We start from the raw sequence: 21,219 nt of genomic DNA on the forward strand, positions 1-21,219 counted from the left end.
TTATATCCTTATGTTTACAAGTATAATAATAAATGGTTTACCCTTTATTGTCATGGCAAATGATAAATGTTACAAATTATCCAGTGAAGTTACAAAGAGAGGCTTTAATGTTTAATACCATTACCCTTCTATTCAGGTAAGAACAAAGACTATGTCACATTGTGTACAAATGTCAGCTTTGATTTCTGGATATTGAGAATTTAACATGATGACCTCATACTATAATTTAGGGCAGCCAAATCTATCGGACAGCCTGTCATTAAGAGCCAAAGTATAAACAAAGTAGCACCTCTTCAACCTGCCACTGGATTAGCTGGCAAGGAAAAGAATATCAGGAGCAGTTTTCAAATGACAGGCTGCGTGTTGTGGCAAAGGCGTTTCTTAACTAAAGAGCCTCTGATGTTATTTTGAAATGAAAACCAGGCATTACCTTCAAATATAGCCACAGTTGTCCACCTCTCATTGGTACTGGACTACATATGTATTTTTTTTTTTTAAAAAGAAGAAAAAAAAAGAATATAGCTTTGTAACTTAAGACCTTGCGTCATCCAGATCCAGATTGTATCTATTCGAGCTGATTGCATTTCACACTTGGATTTAAAATTCTCCACGAATGCATTTCAATTGACTGCTTATGATGGGATTCTGCTTCCACACTTAATAGTATATTTGACTTTTTCTGTGGGGAATAGTGTGAATGCTTCTGAAGTGAAAAAAGAAACCATCACACACATTTGTAGCTGTGCAGCCACACAAGGAGATTGCTGTGGGTATTTGCATAATTGCATAATGGATAGTACAACATAAAAAAAAGAAGGGAAAAAACCGAGCAACAAAAGACCTTGAAACCAAAGAAAAGGCTGAGTCTTCTGAGCTTGAAAGTTTTTCAAGCTGTCTGTATAAAACTTAACTAGGTGGTGCTTTGAAAGAAGTCAGTGTCATGTTTGCTGTATTTCTTGCAAAAGGGGACACACTGTTCCAACATTTTAGGTTTAAATACCAATAAAAAGATCCAATACCAATACCTGTCCTTTGTCATCGTAAATGAATAAGCTGTAATCCTCACTGTAAGGAAGAGAGAAGAGAGGAAGAGCCTAAATCTTGCTTTCCAAATACAGAAATACTAGTACTGTGCAATACTCCAAAATTTGGCATTGATCTGGTACCAAATAAACACATGGCCAGTATTGATCTGATACCAATACTGATACAGATACTTTTAGCCTAATTTTCATAGAGCGTTTTTAAACTATGTTTTTATTTAAAACAATTCAGTGGGCTACAAATTGAACATCGAGGATAGAAACAAAGTATCAATCTGATACCAATACCAGCTTTGGATTCAGTGCTATCGATATTTGGATCTAGCCACCTCTTCAATGATAGTGAAATACAAATACATTGTAGTATACACATTAACTTAGCTAATCTGTTTTTAAAATAATGCATAACCACAGCACCAAGATAGAGAAATGAATTGTTTTATTTGCATTTGTGTTAATTCTGCTCAGTGGGAGTCTTTATGCACTCCTTCCTTTCTTTCCTCTGCTCTCAGTTTCACTGCATGTGCACAGGGAGTGGAGCAAAAATAACAGTAATCAAGTTGAGGACAGCTCATTATGTTAGTGAAGTGCTGAGACTTAGATACAGGAAGTGAGGGAAAGACTTGGAGCAACACTATGAATGGAGCTGTTTGGTTATCAAAATCACTTGCTGACTGTTTGTGGTTATATCTGAAATTAGTGGAAACTTGAAAAATATATATATGCATAAATGTAGAACGTGAAATACCTTCAGACTAGTGACCCACTACTGTTGGCTTTCTCATGCACTTCTGGTGACCGGCTGCTTGTTCAGTAAACTTAGTAAACAAAGCGTAAATAAATAGATTGGCACCATAGATTGAGGATAATCTATTCATTACTCACCAATAACAGATCTAGCTGTTTGAGCTGGTACTGGACTGGCCGGTGCCTTCCTAGCTGTAAATGTGAATACTGTTGTACAAACAGAGCAGAGCAGTCAGGTGTCCTCTGTGCTTTTTGAGATGATGCTGCTAATAATTTTCCTAAAAGACAATTCCATTTTTTTTCACTACAGTGAAATCCAAACTAATCACACGTTATAGCCGCCGTATGACTTTTATATGCACACTTTTTTTAAAAGTGTGATTTGCGATGCCGTGAGCAAGACGTTCAGCAGAAGACATGCCACAAACATTTGTTTCTTCTTCTGCTGCAGTGCACAGTTTGCCTCTTCATAGAATAGAACCACAGAGGACCATTTGGCAGATCTTTAACACTTGTATCCTCCCATTTGCTTTCTCTCTATCATGCTTGTTTTTAGACTCTTTAAGTCATTTTACATGTCATTAGTAACACCAAAGTAAAAATCTGTACGCTGATTCAAAATCATTACTGCGTCAGATATGCTCTGCAATCTCCCGGCCTTAAATGGCGTGTTTGTTGGTGGCTACAGGCCCAGTTAAAAAGTTCCACATTTGTCTGAAGCAGAAACTAAAATTTGAGATCGCTTTCTCTAAGACGTTACACACAACAGGTGGTAGATGGACGCTAGAAGCACTCCATTTGGTTAATGTGAGCGAGGGCACCCTAATGACGTTTGCCTGCTCTAGTCTTACATGGACATGGAAAGGTCAGGGCCGTGAGCCTCTAAAGTTCCTAAAAAGACCATCAGGGAAAAGAAGCTTTTATTTGGAATGTAAACAGCGGTAAAGGAATAGCTGCATAATATATATACATATATATATATATATATGAATATATATATATAACTAGAGGTTAAGTGTTAACCAAACGTTTCAGAGTTATACACAGGAGATCACACATGAAAAGTTAATCAAACACTTAAACTAGTCTGGTGGTGTATATGGTGTATATAAATAACACTGTAAAAGCTGAGCTAAGCAATAACCTCAGAGAGCTGTCTTGTGGCCAGCAGCAACAGTGGCACGACTCCATCTGGCCCCATTTGTCAGAAAGCCTCCCTGATGGGATACTGTCAGTCAACAGAGCACTGCAACCAGAGGGAAAGCAAAGCTTGTCTGAGACAACAGAGGGTTAAAAAAAAGAAGAAGGGAAAATTGGAACGCTAATGTAGAAATCTAGATGATGCCTTTGCAGCGTGTTGTGTAGATGACAAGTGTGTTGGTGTGGTTCGTGCGTACACGTGTGTGCGAATCTGTGGCGTGTTTTGCTTTTGAAGTGTGTGATGTGTGTCTAAGATGAAGTGACTGCAAGGGCCAGGAACGGAGCCAAGTGCAGCCGTGAGCGCGTTACATGCTCACAACAAATTTATGTTGGTTGTATGCTTTTCATGTCTCTGTAAATCTTCTGTAAATGGAGCACACTGAGCAAAAGAGAAGCCGAGAGTGGCGAGGGAATGAGCCGAGGAAAGAGAAATGGAAAATACTGACTGAGTGACGGGAACAGTAACTGCTAAAGTAACAAGGAATGGCACACTTGGGCAACTCCCCTCCCACCCCCCCTATAATCAAAGTAGGATTCTCAAATTTTTTCAGGTAAATTGATCTTAATTTGTGTTTATCCTTCCTTATTGTTTATTTGGTTTACTCAGTTACAGATTTGTCATGATCCACTGGAGCACGTGTTTCAGTGCCAGTGCTGGTGGGAAAATCCGATTATTTGAGCCTAAAATTAGACCTCTGGAGTAGCAGCAACATACAACTTAAGGTATTCACTATAAATCCTTTGTTTTTATCTTTACATTCAAATCAAGTGAAGTGTCACAGGCTGTAAACTGTATGTAAAAGATCTAAGAGCAGTCACGGGGACATTAAAAAAAAGATACGTTGTAACAACAGTAACAATGTCTGAGATAATCAGTGTATATGATAAGTTCTTGGGAAATTCAGTTAGTAATGTCTCAAGTATTCCAAAGGGTTAATGAGGTTCTCTTTATAATGATGTTGAAGATTCTGTTATAAAAACTTTATGAATCTGTAAAGCTTCTTTTATAGTTCAGTTAAATTCAGATTCTTACAGCTCTCATTTGCCTTCTTGATAGTAATATACCATGTAGGGTTGCCAACCGTCCCTTAAAATACGGAATCGTCCCGTATTTAGAAAAAAAAGTACACGTCCCGTATTGAGCTAATAAGGGACGCACTTTGTCCCGTAATACAGTGAGAATCAAAAGTAGTCTATAAATGTTAATGGAATTAACGCTTTGTTTGAAAACATAATTCCCAGCCCCTCTCCTGCTTTGTGACCAATGAGCTGACAGCACACTTATGACAATTCGAGTATGACAATTCAGATTATCTCATTGGTCGAGGAAAGGTCGCTTGCGGAGAAAATACCGGAAGACAACAGATGACCACAACAACAAGCATGGCCAACAGGGAAACAAACGCTGACACTGCGGTGCACGTCTCGGATGACAGTACACCTAAAGCTGGGCAGACACTGCGATTTTTTTCAGTCACGTTATTCAGCTCTTGCTCAAACTGCACGATTGACTCGCAGGGATTAGAAGTTTGCAGGTCACGATGCAGGGTCTCACACTATACGGCCCGATGCTCTGATGCGACCTGAGTGCTCACACTGTGCCAACATAACATGAAGGTTATAACAGAAAATCTGTCGCTCTCCCTCTCTGTCTTTCACTCACACAGACACACCACCACCATCAACTTTGCTAAATTGCTAATGAAAAACATGATCAGGCAGCTGTGATTGAGCAGCAGTGTAAATCCAACTATTTTCACGGTTGTTGTGGTCGTGATAATTTTGTGATGCCACATCGAAAAGGCTCGGATGAGCTTTCCAAAGTTCTACAAGTGCCTCCATCACTTGTGTCCAGATCACACGCTGCACAGCCGTGCTGCGCCGTCTTTTTCACCGATGTTTACGTGTTTGCGCATGAGCAGTGTGAGCGGCTGTGGTGACACCCTCACGAGCGATTGATGATCGGGAGCTGGTCGTGAGGTGTTAATCGCTTCTCGTTACCCCACGTATACTACACGATGCACGATGAAGGCCAAAATCGGGCCGATCACCAAATCGGTCGCACGACTCAAAAATCGGCTCAAAATGGGCCAAAAATCGCACAGTGTGAGCCCAGCATTAGAGCAGCAATGTTTGTTCCCCTCAGAGAAAGAAAAGAAAAAAGGCTGCAAAAGTACAGGGAGGACTGGGAAAAGGAAAACACCTGGCTGGGAAAGTGCACGATAACACCTATAAAGCGCACTGCACTGTGTGCCGGCGCACTTTTTCCATAGGCATGCTTCTAGTGGTGGGCACAAGAAGAACATGAGGGGCGTGAAAGCTCGGGGAACCCTTTACCAATTTTTTGTCCACCAGGCCACGGCAGAAACAGATATGGTATGTAAACACTGGTTTGTTGTTTAAACCCTCTGGTTAAGGTTAATATGGGCATGTGCGGTGAATATCAGCGCTATGTGGCCAGAAGTGTGATAATATCATTTATTTTGTGTAATAAACAACTGCAAGGATGGATGATTACAACAAATAGATGAATAATACATAAAAGTAATACATAGATGAATAATGATGATGAGTTAAGGTGCGTAATCATGGGAACAAGCGGGTTTACAAACAGGAGCAGCTGATTAGCATTAGAAAAGCTGAAATAATACCTCAACTGAAGCCAATTGTACTAAATGCACTATATGTGCACTGTTACAAGAATATTTTTCGTTCTATTGCTTTCTATTAATTTATATAATTTTAAGTTAAGCAGGACAGAGTTCTTTTAAAGAAAGATTTACTTATATTCTCAAAAGTTAAGCATGACAGGCTTCTGTTTAAGAAAGAGACCTGTTTTACTGTGTTAATGTTGTCATTTTGAGCTAAAAATAAATGGCTAAATGATCATTTGTTTCCCATATGGTCATATCACAAAGAATATGCATCTGCTTAAATCAAATTCAAGTCAAATGGTTAAAAAATAATTTCACACACACAAAAAAAGAGCTACCACACTGGGAAGGGTGAAGACAACTGGGTTGCCCGGCCCTGGCCACGAGGTGTCCCTTATTTATTTTTCAGGGAGTTGGCAACCCTAATACCATGTAAACAAAGTATACAAATAATAATAATGATTTGTAATATGTAATAGACTATAATTGCCTTTGGTTTTCTCATAGTGCTAACCCAATAGGTTCAATTTGTTCTGATTCGGTTTTTACAGCTCCTCTTCTTTGATAGTTTGAAGAAACAACACGGTAAAGAGGATTTTAGAATTTCATTCATTTTTCTTTTTCAGGAAAACAAAGGGTGGAAACGCACAACAGCAACTCAAGTGTTATTGTGCTGGCTGTAAAGTACTGCAAAATCACATTGCCTGTTTACAGTTACAGCACACAGCTGAATAGTAGAGAAGTCTCAAAAGCTTTGGCATCTAGCTAGCGCTACAGAAGAGGAGCAGCACATGCTAACGGGAGATAAATTCAGATAGAAAACAAAAACATGCAAACAGCGAGAGATGTAGAAAGATATAAGAAAGAGAGGATGTGAATGGAAGATGAGAGATTATGTTCAAAGGTAAGGACTGCCCAGCGAGTAAAATTTTATAAACTGTAAACCTAAAACTAAGTGAATTATAACTAAATGAATGATGCTAGGTATGCTAATTTTGTTTGAATGTACCAGGCAGCGTACTGCAGGCTAACCTGGTCAGTTTGAACTATTGTTTTAGGCTTTGCAGTGATTTCTGACAGATGCAAGGCCAGCTGTGGTGTTAGTAAACATCAAGAGTAAAAGACATCAATTGAAATCAAACATACAGCTCTCTGCTCAAACCTTGTTGAATGCAGTTTTCAAAATCCACAAAAAACAGTGAATATCAGTGTAGCAGCCCAGGCCAGCGGACCACAGCCTGTACAGGAAAATCTATTGGAACTCACAAAACCCTTTATTAACCCTGTGCCGATCCGATATTAGATTATTTAAAAAGCTGATATTGAAAAGCTGATATATATGAAACCTAAAATGATCTCTCCAAGCTTTGTTGTATGTTCTTATTTATTATTTTCCCCTATTCTGCTGAGATCAGCTGGTTGTTGTGTTTGTGTGCCCAACAGTGAAGTTGTTTCACTTTCTGTCCCTCTGGTGGAAAATCTACACCCTCATAATATTGTTGAAGGATCTTTTCCCATCTGTTTTCTCCTTTTTTCATTTGTATTTATCTTCTGTCATAAATGTCAATAGTGATAAATCAGAAAATACCTATTATCGGCCTCCCGATAAATCGGTTGGGCTCTAGCTAACAATAGTGTCAGAAACAGTTGGGGGGAGATGATTGACTTTGCTACTAATCAAAGTGAGGTCTGGATGTTATATGGTATGTATGTTTAACTGCTGGTGCACAAGTTGCTCCAGTTGAAGCCTTTGTAGGAGTTGAATTCCCTTTGGTATTTTCCTGCAAAAAGCACTTGCTGGCCCAGTGGACACGGTAGCAGCCTGACCCCACGTGTTCCACACAATTGCCTTTGTCCCTAAAATGGCAGATATTGGCATTCCTGGCCGTCCCACGTCCAGCTCTTCCTCCAGCTAAAAAAACACACACGTTGTCTCTTTTGTGCCGCTGTCGGCGAGAGGCAATCTTAATCCAGGCAAACTGATTTGAATTGATGTAAGCCGACTGCTTTATGTGATAATTTTTCTCTTACTCAGCTTCCCGAAGAGAGTAATGTCGGTTTTGTTTATGCATTAAGTTGTGCCTCAGCATTTTTTTTTTTTAAAGTACCAGAGCGTCGAATGGAATATGCAATGACAGAAGTAATACTTAAGGCTCATCTCTCCTCTTTATTTTGTTTTTCTCCATTGTTGCAGCTATTTTCTTCAGTCTGTTTCAGCAGAATAATCCCTGTTGCTTTTCACTGTACTGCTGTGAACCCAACTTACACGTGGTGCTAAAAAAAAATGTCAAAAATCTATTCATAGACTAAACAAAGACGCAGGTTTAAACACGGTCTTCACTGTTTATGCCCATAGCTTTTTACAAGTTCCTAGACAGACACACACACACACACATGGGAACATAAACAGAGTGACAGGGGCTGAGGGATTAAGGAGACAGAAAGGGAGACAAACAGGAAGATAAAAGGAGAGGTGTGTCCAAGTTGTCAATAGGAGTGGACTTCAGTGCTTCACTTTTTGTCCCTGGGTAACTCTATAGCCTACATACCAAAGTACTCACTGTGTCATTTCACCCTTTGGGTTTCTGTCTTTCCCGTTTGTACTCTCACCCCCACCCCTCTCATTTCACCCCCTGGTTTTTCCCGTTTGTTGCCTGACGAGTGGGAGATTAGACCTCATCAAAACATGCTCTACTTAAACATGCAAGCTTTAGCTAGAATTTCTTGGATACTGAAAGCTTAAAACCTGCAAATGCCTGTGAGACATTGCATGTAGCTTGCAAAAGTGGGGGCAATATGGATAAAAAGCACCACTAATTGTCAAAAACTGCTTTGGAAATTTGGAATTCATTAAGCAGCAAAAAACAACAACAAAAAAAGTTGCTACATGCCAAATGTGTCAAATAACTCATCAGCGTGCTTTTGTTCAGTACCAGCAAAGATGAGCTCAATGACATGAGGTCTTAGAGAGTTTTATCGTTGCACTGTGGAGGGCTAAGAAAGATGAAACATGTGAAAGTAATAGTCATATTTGTCACAGACTGCCCGGGCACCAGTGTACCAGACCAGTCAGCATCTTTCTGCATTTAGTGGAGCAAATATGCAGCAGTCTGTCATCACTGCATCCTAACCTGTTGACTTTAAAGTGTTTCTGTAATCCCGGGTGGCTTAGCTATTAATTTAACAGCAATTCAGTTGAGGAAACATCTTGTCACCGCAAATATGTGAAATCCTCAGCACAAATCGTTTTACCTCCCATTACAAAATAAACAAAAATATAGGTTTATTTTGCTGGGATACTGTAAAAAAGAGAAAAAAGGAGCACAACCACAAATTTTGTACAGCATTCAGCAGCACAGAGGCGCTTTTGAAAGCCTCACATGATTTCTTTTTTCTTATTACACACCCCTAAGGCTTTAGTTAGTGTGACTAGATGTGGTGAGAGAAGAGTGAGGAAAGAAGGTAAAGTGGCCAGAAGAAGAAGTGTGAATATAAGGAGGGGGCTGGGAGTGGGAGTGGGGGGAATCTTCTGTTGTTTCTATGGACAAATGCCTGTCCAAGCACAAGAGCAGAAACATGAGAGTGCTGTTATTTAGTGGGGAAGGAGGGAGGGAGTTGTGGGTAGAGAGAGGGAAAATTTTTCAAAGTGGGGTTCTCGTATTTATAGTGAGTTGTGCTGCGTTTAGTTTGGCTGTGCCGACTAGTTTCTGAAAAGTTTATCTCCTGCAGAGAGGAAACAGATTTGACTTATTTGTAGATGTAAATGTATGCCATATGTGTTGGGAGTGGCTTTTATGCAATGTACAGATTTCTTGCCTGAACTATGCTTCAATATGGAAAAATATGACTTTTCCTGTGCATCCGACAGGGTAAAAAGTGTTGTTGTCATTATCGTCACCATCATCAGCAACACCTTTGCTGAGGTTTGCTGAGTGCCCAGCCAAACTTCAGCTAATGCTTTAAAGCTGGAGTGTGGTAGTGAGGCCCGGCCTGGCCCCGTGGTTTTTTGGTCAGCCACAACAAGGCCTCTGATTGGTTGGAGGTGGGGTAGGAATTTGGCTCTCCGAGCTCTAAACTCCACCTCCTCCTCCTCCTCCTTCCCAGCCCCGGGTGTTGAGGCACAGCGGCATTCCCTGTGCACCAGTGTGCGCACACAGTTAAACATTTCCATGTCACTTGCTTTCCCCTATGAAAGGGAGCTTCAGAGCAGGGAGTTACAGATATTTCAAGGAAAGTGAGAATAGGTGACAAAAGAAAGAGTACTCTCCTGCCCTGTGATTATGTGTGTGTGTGTGTGTGTGTGTGTGTGTGTGTGTGTGTGTGTGTGTGTGTGTGTGTGTGTGTGTGTGTGTGTGTGTGTGTGTGCTTCTTTTCCTCCCTCTATGAGTCTGGGAGAGAAGGGGGAGGACCTGAACCCTGCTAAGAAAGAGTCAATACCCCTGTAGGAGTCCACCAGACCATACACACTCTCACTCGCACCCTGACACACACATACATGCACACACACACAGACACACACACACGCATATACACACATCCATACACACACATGGCCACATACTTATTCAGTCCGCTGCAGGTACTGCAGCCTTAATAAGTTCAGAGCAGACGGACAAAACCCAGCAAGGAAGCGTGAAGTATAGAGTGAGAGAGGGGAGGAGGGATCTCTGGAGTTACTACTTGTTGCTCTTGGTTTTGCGAGTGGACTGAAGATGATTTTCCTTCTGCTTTCCCAGCGGCTGTGGGACCTTGTCTGAGGTGAGCACCAGCGCCACGCTTTTTTCTTCTCCTTTCACTGCCTCATAATTGTGCTAGAAAGGAGAAATAAAAAAAGAACAGGGGGGTAGAGTTACCACTTTTGTGAGTGTGGGATTGCTCTCTTGGTGGAATGGCGCATGGTTGGAGGGTTGGAGTGGGGGGAGCTGAAGGAAAGGAGGTGTGTGGAGGGAAGCTTTTCACATGTCAGGCAAGGATCATTATCAGACTGATCTGTCAGAGAGAGAAGCAAAATATAGGTGGGAAAGGAAAGATTACGCTTTCTTTTTTTTTGCGGTACTGCTGCAAAGGACCTGTAGCATGTGATTGCGAGCTGGGGTTCCAGCAGTGGGGCGACAGTAGATGAAAACAGGAAAAATCAGTTCAAATCTCAGCTTCTCCAGATTTTCTTTGTTCTGATTAACGGCTCCCTTTCTTTAGGCGTTTGTGCACGCCTCTTGGGGGCTGCTTTACCTGATAGAGCCGTGTAATATAAATTATACATTTATACACCACCTCTGTATGTGTCTGTATGCGTCTCTGTGTGTTTGTACTGGAGGAATATTCTCATTCCACTACCACCTTGTGGCAAGGCACAGGGTGGTGTTTAACTACTTTAGCCATGTGTAGTCTTCATTTATCAGCTCCTGTGTGATTACAGTGTCCTAGTAAGATAGTAGCTTTACTTGAATGTGCAGCCTCATCATCATTCTTCCACCAACATGTGTTTACATGCTTCAGTCTTTTATCCACTTACATAAGGGCAGAATGTCAACACTTTAGATAGTTACACTTTTGAGGATAGATATTAACCATTTACTTTTATTTTGTTTGCATAAATAATTTTGCCTTTTTTTTTTCAGAGCTTAATTTAGACTAAATTTTGTTGAGTGCCCCCCACCCCCCCGCTCTGAAGTAGTAGTGCAATGCTGTGTGTCCGGGTGTGCGGCGTTCATTGTTGTCCTATTATTAGAGCAAGCTGGGCCAGCCAGCAGCTGTGGGGAAGGAAGTAGGTTCAGAACAGCCGGAGGAGAGGGATTACTTGGAACACTGAGTTAAGAGTTATGGAGTGACTGCTAGAATGGCATTCCTAAGTTGGCAGAGTCGTTGGAGAGGGAGATGCGTGAAGCAGAGCACCAGACAAGGACCGGTGCAGATAATAAGAGGGACTGGAAAAACGTAAGAGGGTGGAGGTCAGCAGTGATGTGGACCAGTGCACTTGGCTGTATTTGTAGATCCTGTTTTTGTTGGACCGCTTGATTGCAGATTTGTTGACCTGAGTTTTTCAGGGCGTCAAATTTTCTATAATTTCTTTCTGTATTTTATTTTATTTTTTACAAACACTCGAACAATCCAAAACAGACACAAAGCAGACATTTTCGGCAAAGAACACTTAAAACGTAAAATCTGTAGAATCTTTGCATTTAGTGGCCCAGGCTGGGAGCTGATTAAGTGTTCTTAAGAAGTGAAAGTGAAGGATGTTTGCAGATAGGGACTGACTGCTGTGATAAACTGCCACCGCTCTGGCTAAAGGCATAATAGAATTCCAGTATTGCTCAGTGTCTCTGCTATCTCTCCCTCTCTGACCTTCTAAATCTTTGGTGTGTATTCCAGTGAAGTGTGCCACTCAGCAGTGGTGTTTGATAAACTTTGCTCCAGTGCTTGTTTTCTTGTAGCACATAACTCTTTGCAGATTTCATTTTGAACTTTATTTTTATATGTATGACACATGCTGAGTTTTCTGTACGTTTGCGGGCTGTGACGTATTTACTGAAGAATGAACTGTTTGGTCAAAATGTGCCGTAATACAATTGTCCCTTGCGCACAGAGATTTCTCCAGATTTTCAGAGTCTTTTGATGATATGATGACTGAGCCTGTGCCCGTCTTTACTTCTGAATGATACAAATCTGAAATAGTTGAGACCCTGTAATAAATGTAAATAAAAATAAGATACGTGGATTTACAAATTCATACATCAGTTGACTTCCTAAATCCCAAACATCATGATTCAGAGAAGATTCAAGATAAACATCTTTTGTCTTGATCATACCTGTTTCGAAGCTCCGATCATTGTGAAATCAAACCACCTGCACCCATTTGTTGTTCTCTTTCCAGCTTTCCTTTACCTTTCCTACCCAGTCCTTGAAAAAAAAAAACTTGTGTAATTAGGAAGAGTCATAAATCACAGACAACAAAAGGGGTTTTTAGTACATGTTTGACAGCAGGATAAAGAGGTGGTTTCACTGTGTATGTGGCTTTTAGGTTTGGGGCAGAAGAGGGTACAATTATGACATCCAATTACTGAACACATGTTTTGCAGGGCACACTCTGTGCATGCGCTGCGTGTGTCAGATTGTGTGTAATAATCTTCTCGGTGTGTTTCTGTGTATTTCAGATTACATGTTTGGACACGTGAGTACAGCTGTACTCTCACTGCACTCAATGCTCATTGTTATCAAACTCAATTAGCCATTTCAATGTTTGCCCGCTGGATGACTAATCACTACTATGTAATTTCTGAATTTAGGGCTACCCCCTAAAAACACACAAAAAACAAAAAAGCAATGAGTCTGTAAGCCTAAATTCTTTATATTGCTTTTGGCATTTTCTGCCATTATTTAACACTCCAGTACAGAGCGAGTGGGAGGAAATGGACGTGTAGAATAAACATACACTGTTTGCTAATTCAGTCATTTTCACAACTAATTCAGGAGTTTGTCTCAATCGTCATGGGAAGATGCATGTTATACCCTGTATAGCTTGCCAGCCTATTGCACAAGTTAACTCAGCTCAGTCTTTGGACTCCAGAGTACCAGCTAGAGTATCATTAAAGATGAATATAGCGTTCTTTAAAGGTAAAGCAGTGCAAAATACTCATTTGTGATCTTTGTGGTGTGCTCTAAGCCTTCTTTTTTTTGTCAATATGTGGAGAGTAGTTTTAATAAACATACCAATACTAATCCATCACCCTCAACATTTGTACCACTAAGGAGTGGAGGTCATTTAAGTACCTCAGTCGCTCTTTACTTACATTTGTTTGTCTTGGACAAAAACAATTTTACATCAGACTTCGAACCGCCCAAAAGTGTGGCTCTCTAACTTGCGAATTGTAAACACACAATGCTGCACCACCTTTTAATCTGTAGTCTGTAATCTGAGGTCTGAACACTATGTGTACAAAAGTACTGGGTCACCTACACATTACTGACTCCTACACTAAAGGAAAAAAAAGTTACATGTAAATTTTCTGTGTAATTTTGTTGCACAAGTGCAATGTAAAATATGCGATTTAATGGAATCTGTCAAATTAAATTTACTTGATTGCTACACAGTCAGTTTATATCAAGCATATTTTCCTTAATTAGTAATTTTTTGAATAAATAAACTCAGATGACGCTGCCCTTGAACCACACCTTTATTATTACCTATTAAACTGCCCGTGGAATAGACGCATGTGCTCTTTATTCGTCAGGTTTCATTCATGGTGGGTTTAAACTTGCTGTGTCATCATATGTGCAGTGTACCACCATGCTGCGTGCAGATGTTGGTACTGTAAACTCTGATATGTTCAGATAAAACTGGCCTTATTAGACTGTGGGCTGTGATTTTTTTTTTCTCTTTTTAATCTAGAACTTTATCCATAATTCATTTCCTCGTCTTCCTGGAAGCTGTCGTCATTACCGTCTGTCTCCCAGCTGGAAACCTAAAATGAGTCTCATTCAGATTTCATTCAAATGTTGAATGTTGCCACTAAAATAAAGCTGCTAGACCCTGTACAGTTTGAAATACAAGTATTGCTACTGCAGTTCTTTGTGGGGAAAATCTGCTATATTGAGCCACAGCAATTTGGGGTCCACCTAAATTACACATGCTCCTTGGGAGACAGATTAATAGATTTTTAAAAAAGATTATACATCTGTGGGTGTTACCAGCTGTAGTGTTAGTTATGGGATAATGGTGCATTGGTTGGAACAATCACATCAAATCAGGCGAGACCTTTTCTGTACGGAGTTTGCATGATTTTTGGGGGGTGTTTTTAAATGAGATCTCCGATGTGCGGTGTGGAAGCGAGAGTGTGTCGGTCCGTTTCAGCCCCGTTGATGGACTGGCAGCCAGTCTAGTGTGCAGCCAGCCTTTTGACCTACAGCTGCCGGGATCGGCTCCAGCCCCACAGTTGGTTAAGCAATTAGAAAAATGGAGTAATGTTTAAGAGACTTTCTAAAAACGCAGACTTTGAGAAATATTTTGCGCACTTTGTTTATCAGTTCCCTTCCAAGGTTTATCTTACAGTTGTTCTCTCAGTTTATCGTTTACGTACGAGGACGTACACAGACCAGAGAAAGCACATGGGTGACGTAAGAATGCGGTCAAATATGCTGAGGCGAATCAGAAAACAGGAAATAGGGGAAAATGAACTCCCGCCACAGAGGTTCCCCATTCCCTGCAGTGCACCTCACTTCCTGTCACATAACTTCCCACCACTCATTTTGACTCTTTACACACAGACACACACACACACACACACACACACGTACTTACACATTCCCACAGCTATTTTAATGACAAATAAGCCAAATATTAGTGATACTGATATAAAACCTGCTTTAACAATGAGCTACAGTTGAATGGCTTGTTAGTGTTTTTGTTTTTTATATAGACCCAGCGGTGTGAGACTGCACTGTCCTAGATAGTTACACTCCTCCTGTGTCCCGACCTCGATCTCTCTGAATAGCTCCACACACAGCAACACCACACAGATGAAAGCGCGCCTGCTCAGTTAGGCGATTGAAGCTGTTCAAATACAGAACTCCAAATCCATCTGTTTCCTCCCTTTCTAACAAGTACCATTTCATCAGCGGAAGGATGCGCAAATACACCCACATGTGTGTGTGCTAGAGAGCGAGACTCGAGAGATCATTGTTTATAAGCTGGGATGTGGATTCCCACACAGAAATGGTGCTGATCAGTCGGATGCCTACGCTTTTATGGGCAAATTATGGGAAACATAATTTAAATGTCTGTTTCAATGGGTTTTTTTGATTTTGCTTTTTGCTTAATGTGTTTTCTTCCATGCATCTGTGTGTGTTTAGACTTGTTGACAGATTCCACTAGCTGTGTTGCCTACAGTGCGCCTCACTGAAAGTGACTGAGATCAGAAGGCACATTTTCTTTTTGGACAGCTCTCTTTCCACACAACAGGAAATTGAAAAGGTGATGCTCACGTTGATCAGCTGTTAAAGCTTTAAGGTTTTGCCCAACAAAAACAAACACTTTCTTTTGGTCTATCTGGTTTGTAGATTTCTTTTACAAGCTTGCTGTTACACTTGATTTTACAAACAGAACAGTTTCATGCTGGTTTCTAAACTAAATATATAGCACAAGATCAACTTTTATAGTGCCAGCAACTGTGAACACTTACTTCTCAGTAAATTTTCTTTCATTCCAGGGACTTTTTATAAAAATATATACTGCTGATCAAGTCATATGAACCAGGATTAACCACAATATCATAAATTACAAGTAAATCAAACCAGTATTCTTCCAAGTGCTCTTGGAAGTCTTCTTGTGTAGTGATTGTGTAATGAAAACAAAAACCTCCCAGTTGTTATGAATGGGAAACTTGCCATGGAGTCCACAGCTGTTTCTCTGTTCTAGGCTTATAAACATCTTAAGTTTAGGCATTTCAACATCAGAGTCTATGAGACCATCTCTGGAGTTGAAAAAGACAAAGATTGGTATGGCGGTAGGGCTGGGCCATATCATACCGTTCACGATAATACCGGTATAATGTCGGGCAATGATAAGAAAATGAAATATCGTGATAAAATATGGGTAAAACGCGCATGCGCAGTGCCTTTGTTTTCATACGCAAACGGCGTAAAAAGCGTGCTGGCGACAGAGAATAAGAAGGGCGAAACCGGATCGTTAAAAGAAACGGATGAACCGGAATTGGTTTTTAAAGATGCTGCAACTTCAGTGGTGTGGAACTGGTTTAGCTTTCGTCCGTCAGATACACAACAAAGCACTATTTTTGGTAGCGCATGCTAGCTGGATGTTTTTTTGGAAAATACGGCACACTTAAAATCAATCCTTTGATTTTTCTGAAAATCGACAGTGCCCCTTATAATCCTGTGTGCCCTATGTATGAATTCTGGTTGTGTTTACTGACCTCGAAACGATTTTATGTGGTACACAGCGCTGAAAAATGTTTTAGTACGACTTTGCTAAGCTACGAACCTGCACCGCTTGATGGGCATTACGGCTATCGTAGGCAGGAACCTTGCGGAGTGATACGCACTGTGCTTCAACATAATATTACCGTATTGTGTGTGTATAACCTCTTTTTAAGTTTTGTGGATATTATACATGGTTATGCTGAGGATATGTCGGCCAATTTCCACTGGAAATGCCTTTTGGTTAAACTGTCAGCAAGGAATTTGCATTTGCACTGTTAAATTTTTATATAACTTAAACAAGCAGCTATTTTTTATGTGCATTAAAGTGAAAATACATTGATGGGTTTTTGTTTTTTTTTGCACTAATAAAGTTGTGGAGTTCTAAAAGTATTTTGTCTAGTGTCAATTATATCGTCAGTTATATTGTTATCGCAAATTTTCAAATGTAGATCGTGATAAATATTTTTGGTCATATCGCCCTGCTCTATATGGCGGTATCACAAATGAGAGCTACCAAATCTAACAAAAACCCATCCTGTATGGTGGGTTTTTGCTAGTTTTGCTAGTCATCTTCTTTGCAAGCTACACAGTCAAGCTACATAGAAACCTGTTGAGTTTTAAAGTAGTGCTGTCAGTGTTAATCTCGTTAAAATGACATTAACGGCATAACCGCATTAACGCAGCAAATCTCCATTAGCGAGTTAACGCGAAGCGCCCCGTGCGTGGGGCTGCACGGCGCTGATGCGTTAACAAGCTAACTGCGCTAATGTGCTAACGCATTAACGAGCTAACCGCGCATAGGGCGATCCGTGTTAACTTGCTAATGGAGAGTTCCCGCGTTAATGCAGTTATGGCGTTAACGTCATTTTTAAAAAAAAAGTATACATCACTATTTTAAAGACAAACTATGAAATACCATCATTATAGTATGGTCGGTGATAGCCACCAAAAAATATACAGCTAGGGGACTTAGTACATGTATTGATTTCTTTCTTTTTTATCAATAATTTGGTAATTCAAACATGCTACCATTAAAGCTTTAAAACATGGAGCTGTCTTTTATAAAGTGTGGAACTGATCAATTTCTCAAGCTGCAATAAAAGGAACTGCACTTCCTCATTGGTTGCATTTGTTGGTGCCACCGTGCTGATATTAAACAGACCTTATGTTTATGTTTTTTCTCATTATTACAAAGTAGTGCTCCAACCGATGGGAAGGTGGATTCATCTTGATGTTAATCAGGGTTAATTGAAGAGGAACTGAGCATATTTTCTGTTTTATACATTCTCTTACTTTTCCATCGGATCTCAGTACATTTCGTTTAGCCCTGCAGGGGAGCCCAGAAATACCCTGCTGTGAATTTGTACTGAATACAGATCAAAATGATAAATTATGTAAGGCTCTGGAGTACAATACCTTCACACAACTCAGAGTAAATCTCACAGTTGCCAAGTTTGCTGCGTGTGCTGCAGGCATATGGGTTGTTATAAACATAAAGATATATGGAGAGAGGAGTGATATGGTACAGCGAAATTTTATATTGATTTCTCAGATACACAAGGACCCACAGGAGGAGGTACAGGTTTGGAGCTATGTAAGGTAAACCATAAGAGTGATATAATGGAGCCGTGGGTCCATGCAAAATAATATGCCACATATAAGAAAATATACTGGTAAATGTGATCTTTAGAAGATCAGGGACAGGGAGCATTTATTCTGACCTCCAGTGTATTCAATGTAATATTTATGCTGTTCCTTGTGAAGCCAGAGGAGAATATATGGGATTTTCATTGACACCAAATGGGTTTTATTGTCCACAAAGTCTGAATTTGAGTCAGCTGAAGAGCAGACTTCTGATTTTATGCAAAAGCTTGGACACCCCTTGGGAAATTACAGACATTTTTGGTGCAGGGGTATTGTAAGAGTCATTCTAATAGCATATAGCTTATATAATGAATTCTGGAATAAGCCATCCTGTATAATGTGTTTTTCCACCATCTGCCCCATAACCCCAAAGCAGAATATAAACAGCTGGCAAGGCCGTGTTCTTTAATCGAATACTGCTTCTTTTTCTCTCTTCAAGTACTTTGAAAATTGTTGCTAAAGTCCATTTTTGTCTTCATCTATCATTATCTGTTGTTTAGCAAAACAGCACATCCAGGTGTGTTCCTTTACATGCTATTGTGACAAAGTGGTTAGGCATGAACTCGTTTACCACTTGTCCCTTAACCATATTGATAGTTTATTCCTTGTTATTTTACAGTCAACCCTAATGCTTTAATTTATACATTGCTGGTTTAACTTTGCTTAACATACTACCCAGATTTTTTTTTTTGTGGTAGTTGCATCCATTACATCCATGCATATGTTTTTTTAAGCAAATACTATTAACCATTAGGTCATTTGAATTTTCTTCTGTTCACAGGCAAATGCCTGGTAAACTATGTTTCTTTATGTTGCTTTGGTTATACTTACCATGTTTTTCCTTTAATCGGTAGTGATGTGCGGTTCGATCCTGAAATATCGATTCCTCCGATACCAATCATTTATGTTCTAGAATCGATTCTCACATTAAAATATCGATATTTTAGTAATTTAGAGTAAATTTGTAGTTTATCATTAACAGGAACACAGTGGAAAGAAACTATAACATTCGGATTGTCTACATTCAAAGGAACTACTTCCTCCTCCGCCTTTCATAGTTATGTGCGAAATACGGCTGTATAAATGTCTCGCAGCCCCTTGGCGTGCGCACTCTCAACAATGGCTGAGCGTAATTGAAGTCATGTGCGGACGTATTTTACCTCCACACACAGCTGAGACGTGGTTTGCGATACATGTGGCAAAAAAGTGCTCCAAGAGTGAGGTGTTGTGGCCATACTAGGGAGACATTCAAAAGGGCTGTTGGAGGGGGGGGAGGGGGGTAAATAATTTTACAGGGTTTATTTATCGGATAAAATACGTTAAATGTCACCGTTATTATTGGCTGGCCCGGAAACAGCGGGGGTGTCCAAATTCAGAGGCTGCTTCCACCTGAGGACCCGGCCTTCGCGGTCTAAAGAAAGCCGGGTAGTACGTCACGAGCTCCCTCGGTGGAGTGAAACTCTGCCGTCTGCTCCTTGCTATCTAAAATATAACCGGGCACTGACGTAAACTCTCGACCGTCTCACACTTCTGTTTAACCACGTTTATTCAGCTGTGTGAAAACCCCGGAGGAACCCTTCCGAAGGATTAATAAAGTCAAATTTAATTTAATCAAATCTAATAACTTTAATCTCAGCCAAACCAATTTACTCACGAACAAATAAAACACCGAAAAAGCCAAACAATAACATTTTTAAGTTATCAAAGTGACTTGTATATCATGTTTAACCCGAATAGGGAAAGACGGGGGGGGGGGGGGTTGAAGACGATGTGTCAGTCGGCTCAGATATTTGAAGTTTACACAGCTACATTCTCACCTGAAAATATGTTAAAAGGTTTTTTGCGACCCAAAAAGAGAAACAAGAGCAATATTAAAACTAACTTGCTGCTGCCATTGTTGGAAACTGGAATTGGCTGGGCCACGCTATGAATTCTGCAATATGATTTTTCAATTTTGTTGTCCTAGAAAATCGGGCGAAATTCGGGAGAATGGTGGCTCCGGGAGATTTTCGGGAGGGGCACTGAAATTCGGTATTCTCTCGGAAAAATCGGGAGGGTTGGCATGTATGGTTGTGGCAATATCACTAACCTTGTCAAACACCTCAGAGTAAATCATATCACAGAATATGACGAGCGTATGTTGAGGTGAACTGAAGAGGAGGAGAGAGTCAGGTGCTGCTAGGGCAAGACAGACGTCTCTCATGGAGTCCTTTAGTGCTGCAGGCAGGCAAAGTGTTCAAATAGCACAACTTCATTTTTTTTATTTCTATATGATGAACCCTACATTATTAAGTGATAAGAACAAATAATCTGATGTCCTGTAATCATTATGATGCTATAATTTGAGATACAATAAATAAAATAAGTTTTTGTACAAAGTATCGGTATCGGATCAGTATCGCCGATACCACCCTGAATATTACTTGGTATCGGATCGGAAAGAAAATCAGTGGTATCGCACATCACTATTAATCAGGTCCTATATCTAAACCAGGTGTGTGAGAAAGGCTGCCCCAGTACTTCCTGTTTATATAGGGTCATGAGGTCATATATTGCATCACTGGGTGTAACCAAATGAAGGGTTTTTCATTTTGTATAGTATTGTTTATTTTCTTTATAGAGTCTTTTGAGTTGTATTGTATGCCGTGTTTTACTTTCCAAACCATTTAGCTGAGTAAATGAGTTTGTCAGTTTCATGCATAATCTTATTCCTGTCCTTTGTTTAGAATCGTATTGTTTGGTCTGACCTATTTTTTTCGATGGTAGAGACTAATGAGGTTCAGGTGTGTGTAAAGTCCTGTATAAAGCAATTGGGATTTTTGCCTACCAGGTTGGTTGTTTCATAGTAGAATGGAGATGTCAGAAATAAAGTATACTTAAAAGAAACTTTACTAGTATGCTGATGATGTCCACTTATCACCTTCCTTGCTGTTTATGTTATGCTACCTCACAGCTATAGATAGTGATTTTGTGAAGAGGTTACAGGTGAGGGTAATTTT

The 21,219-nt window shown here is 40.2% G+C and overlaps 1 protein-coding gene across 2 annotated transcripts in view; it reads left to right on the forward strand.

Moving 5' to 3' along the window:
• The window catches only part of LOC146629228 (disabled homolog 2-interacting protein-like), a 173,372-nt gene that overhangs the window by 8,961 nt on the left and 143,192 nt on the right, over nt 1–21,219 (forward strand). Inside the window, exon 1 of one of the 2 annotated variants that reach the window (XM_085359926.1) lies at nt 10,039–10,402. The exons of the other annotated variant lie outside the window; for it this stretch is intronic. The gene's annotated coding sequence lies outside the window, so the exon portion shown is untranslated. Of the gene's footprint in view, nt 1–10,038; nt 10,403–21,219 lie in introns of those variants that run through there. 2 annotated transcript variants of the gene reach the window in all.

The sequence above is a fragment of the Diplotaxodon limnothrissa genome, linkage group LG7 (genome assembly GCF_057381915.1).
Source record: "Diplotaxodon limnothrissa isolate DT_005_m linkage group LG7, D_limnothrissa_male_GT1.1, whole genome shotgun sequence".
NCBI lineage: Eukaryota > Metazoa > Chordata > Actinopteri > Cichliformes > Cichlidae > Diplotaxodon > Diplotaxodon limnothrissa.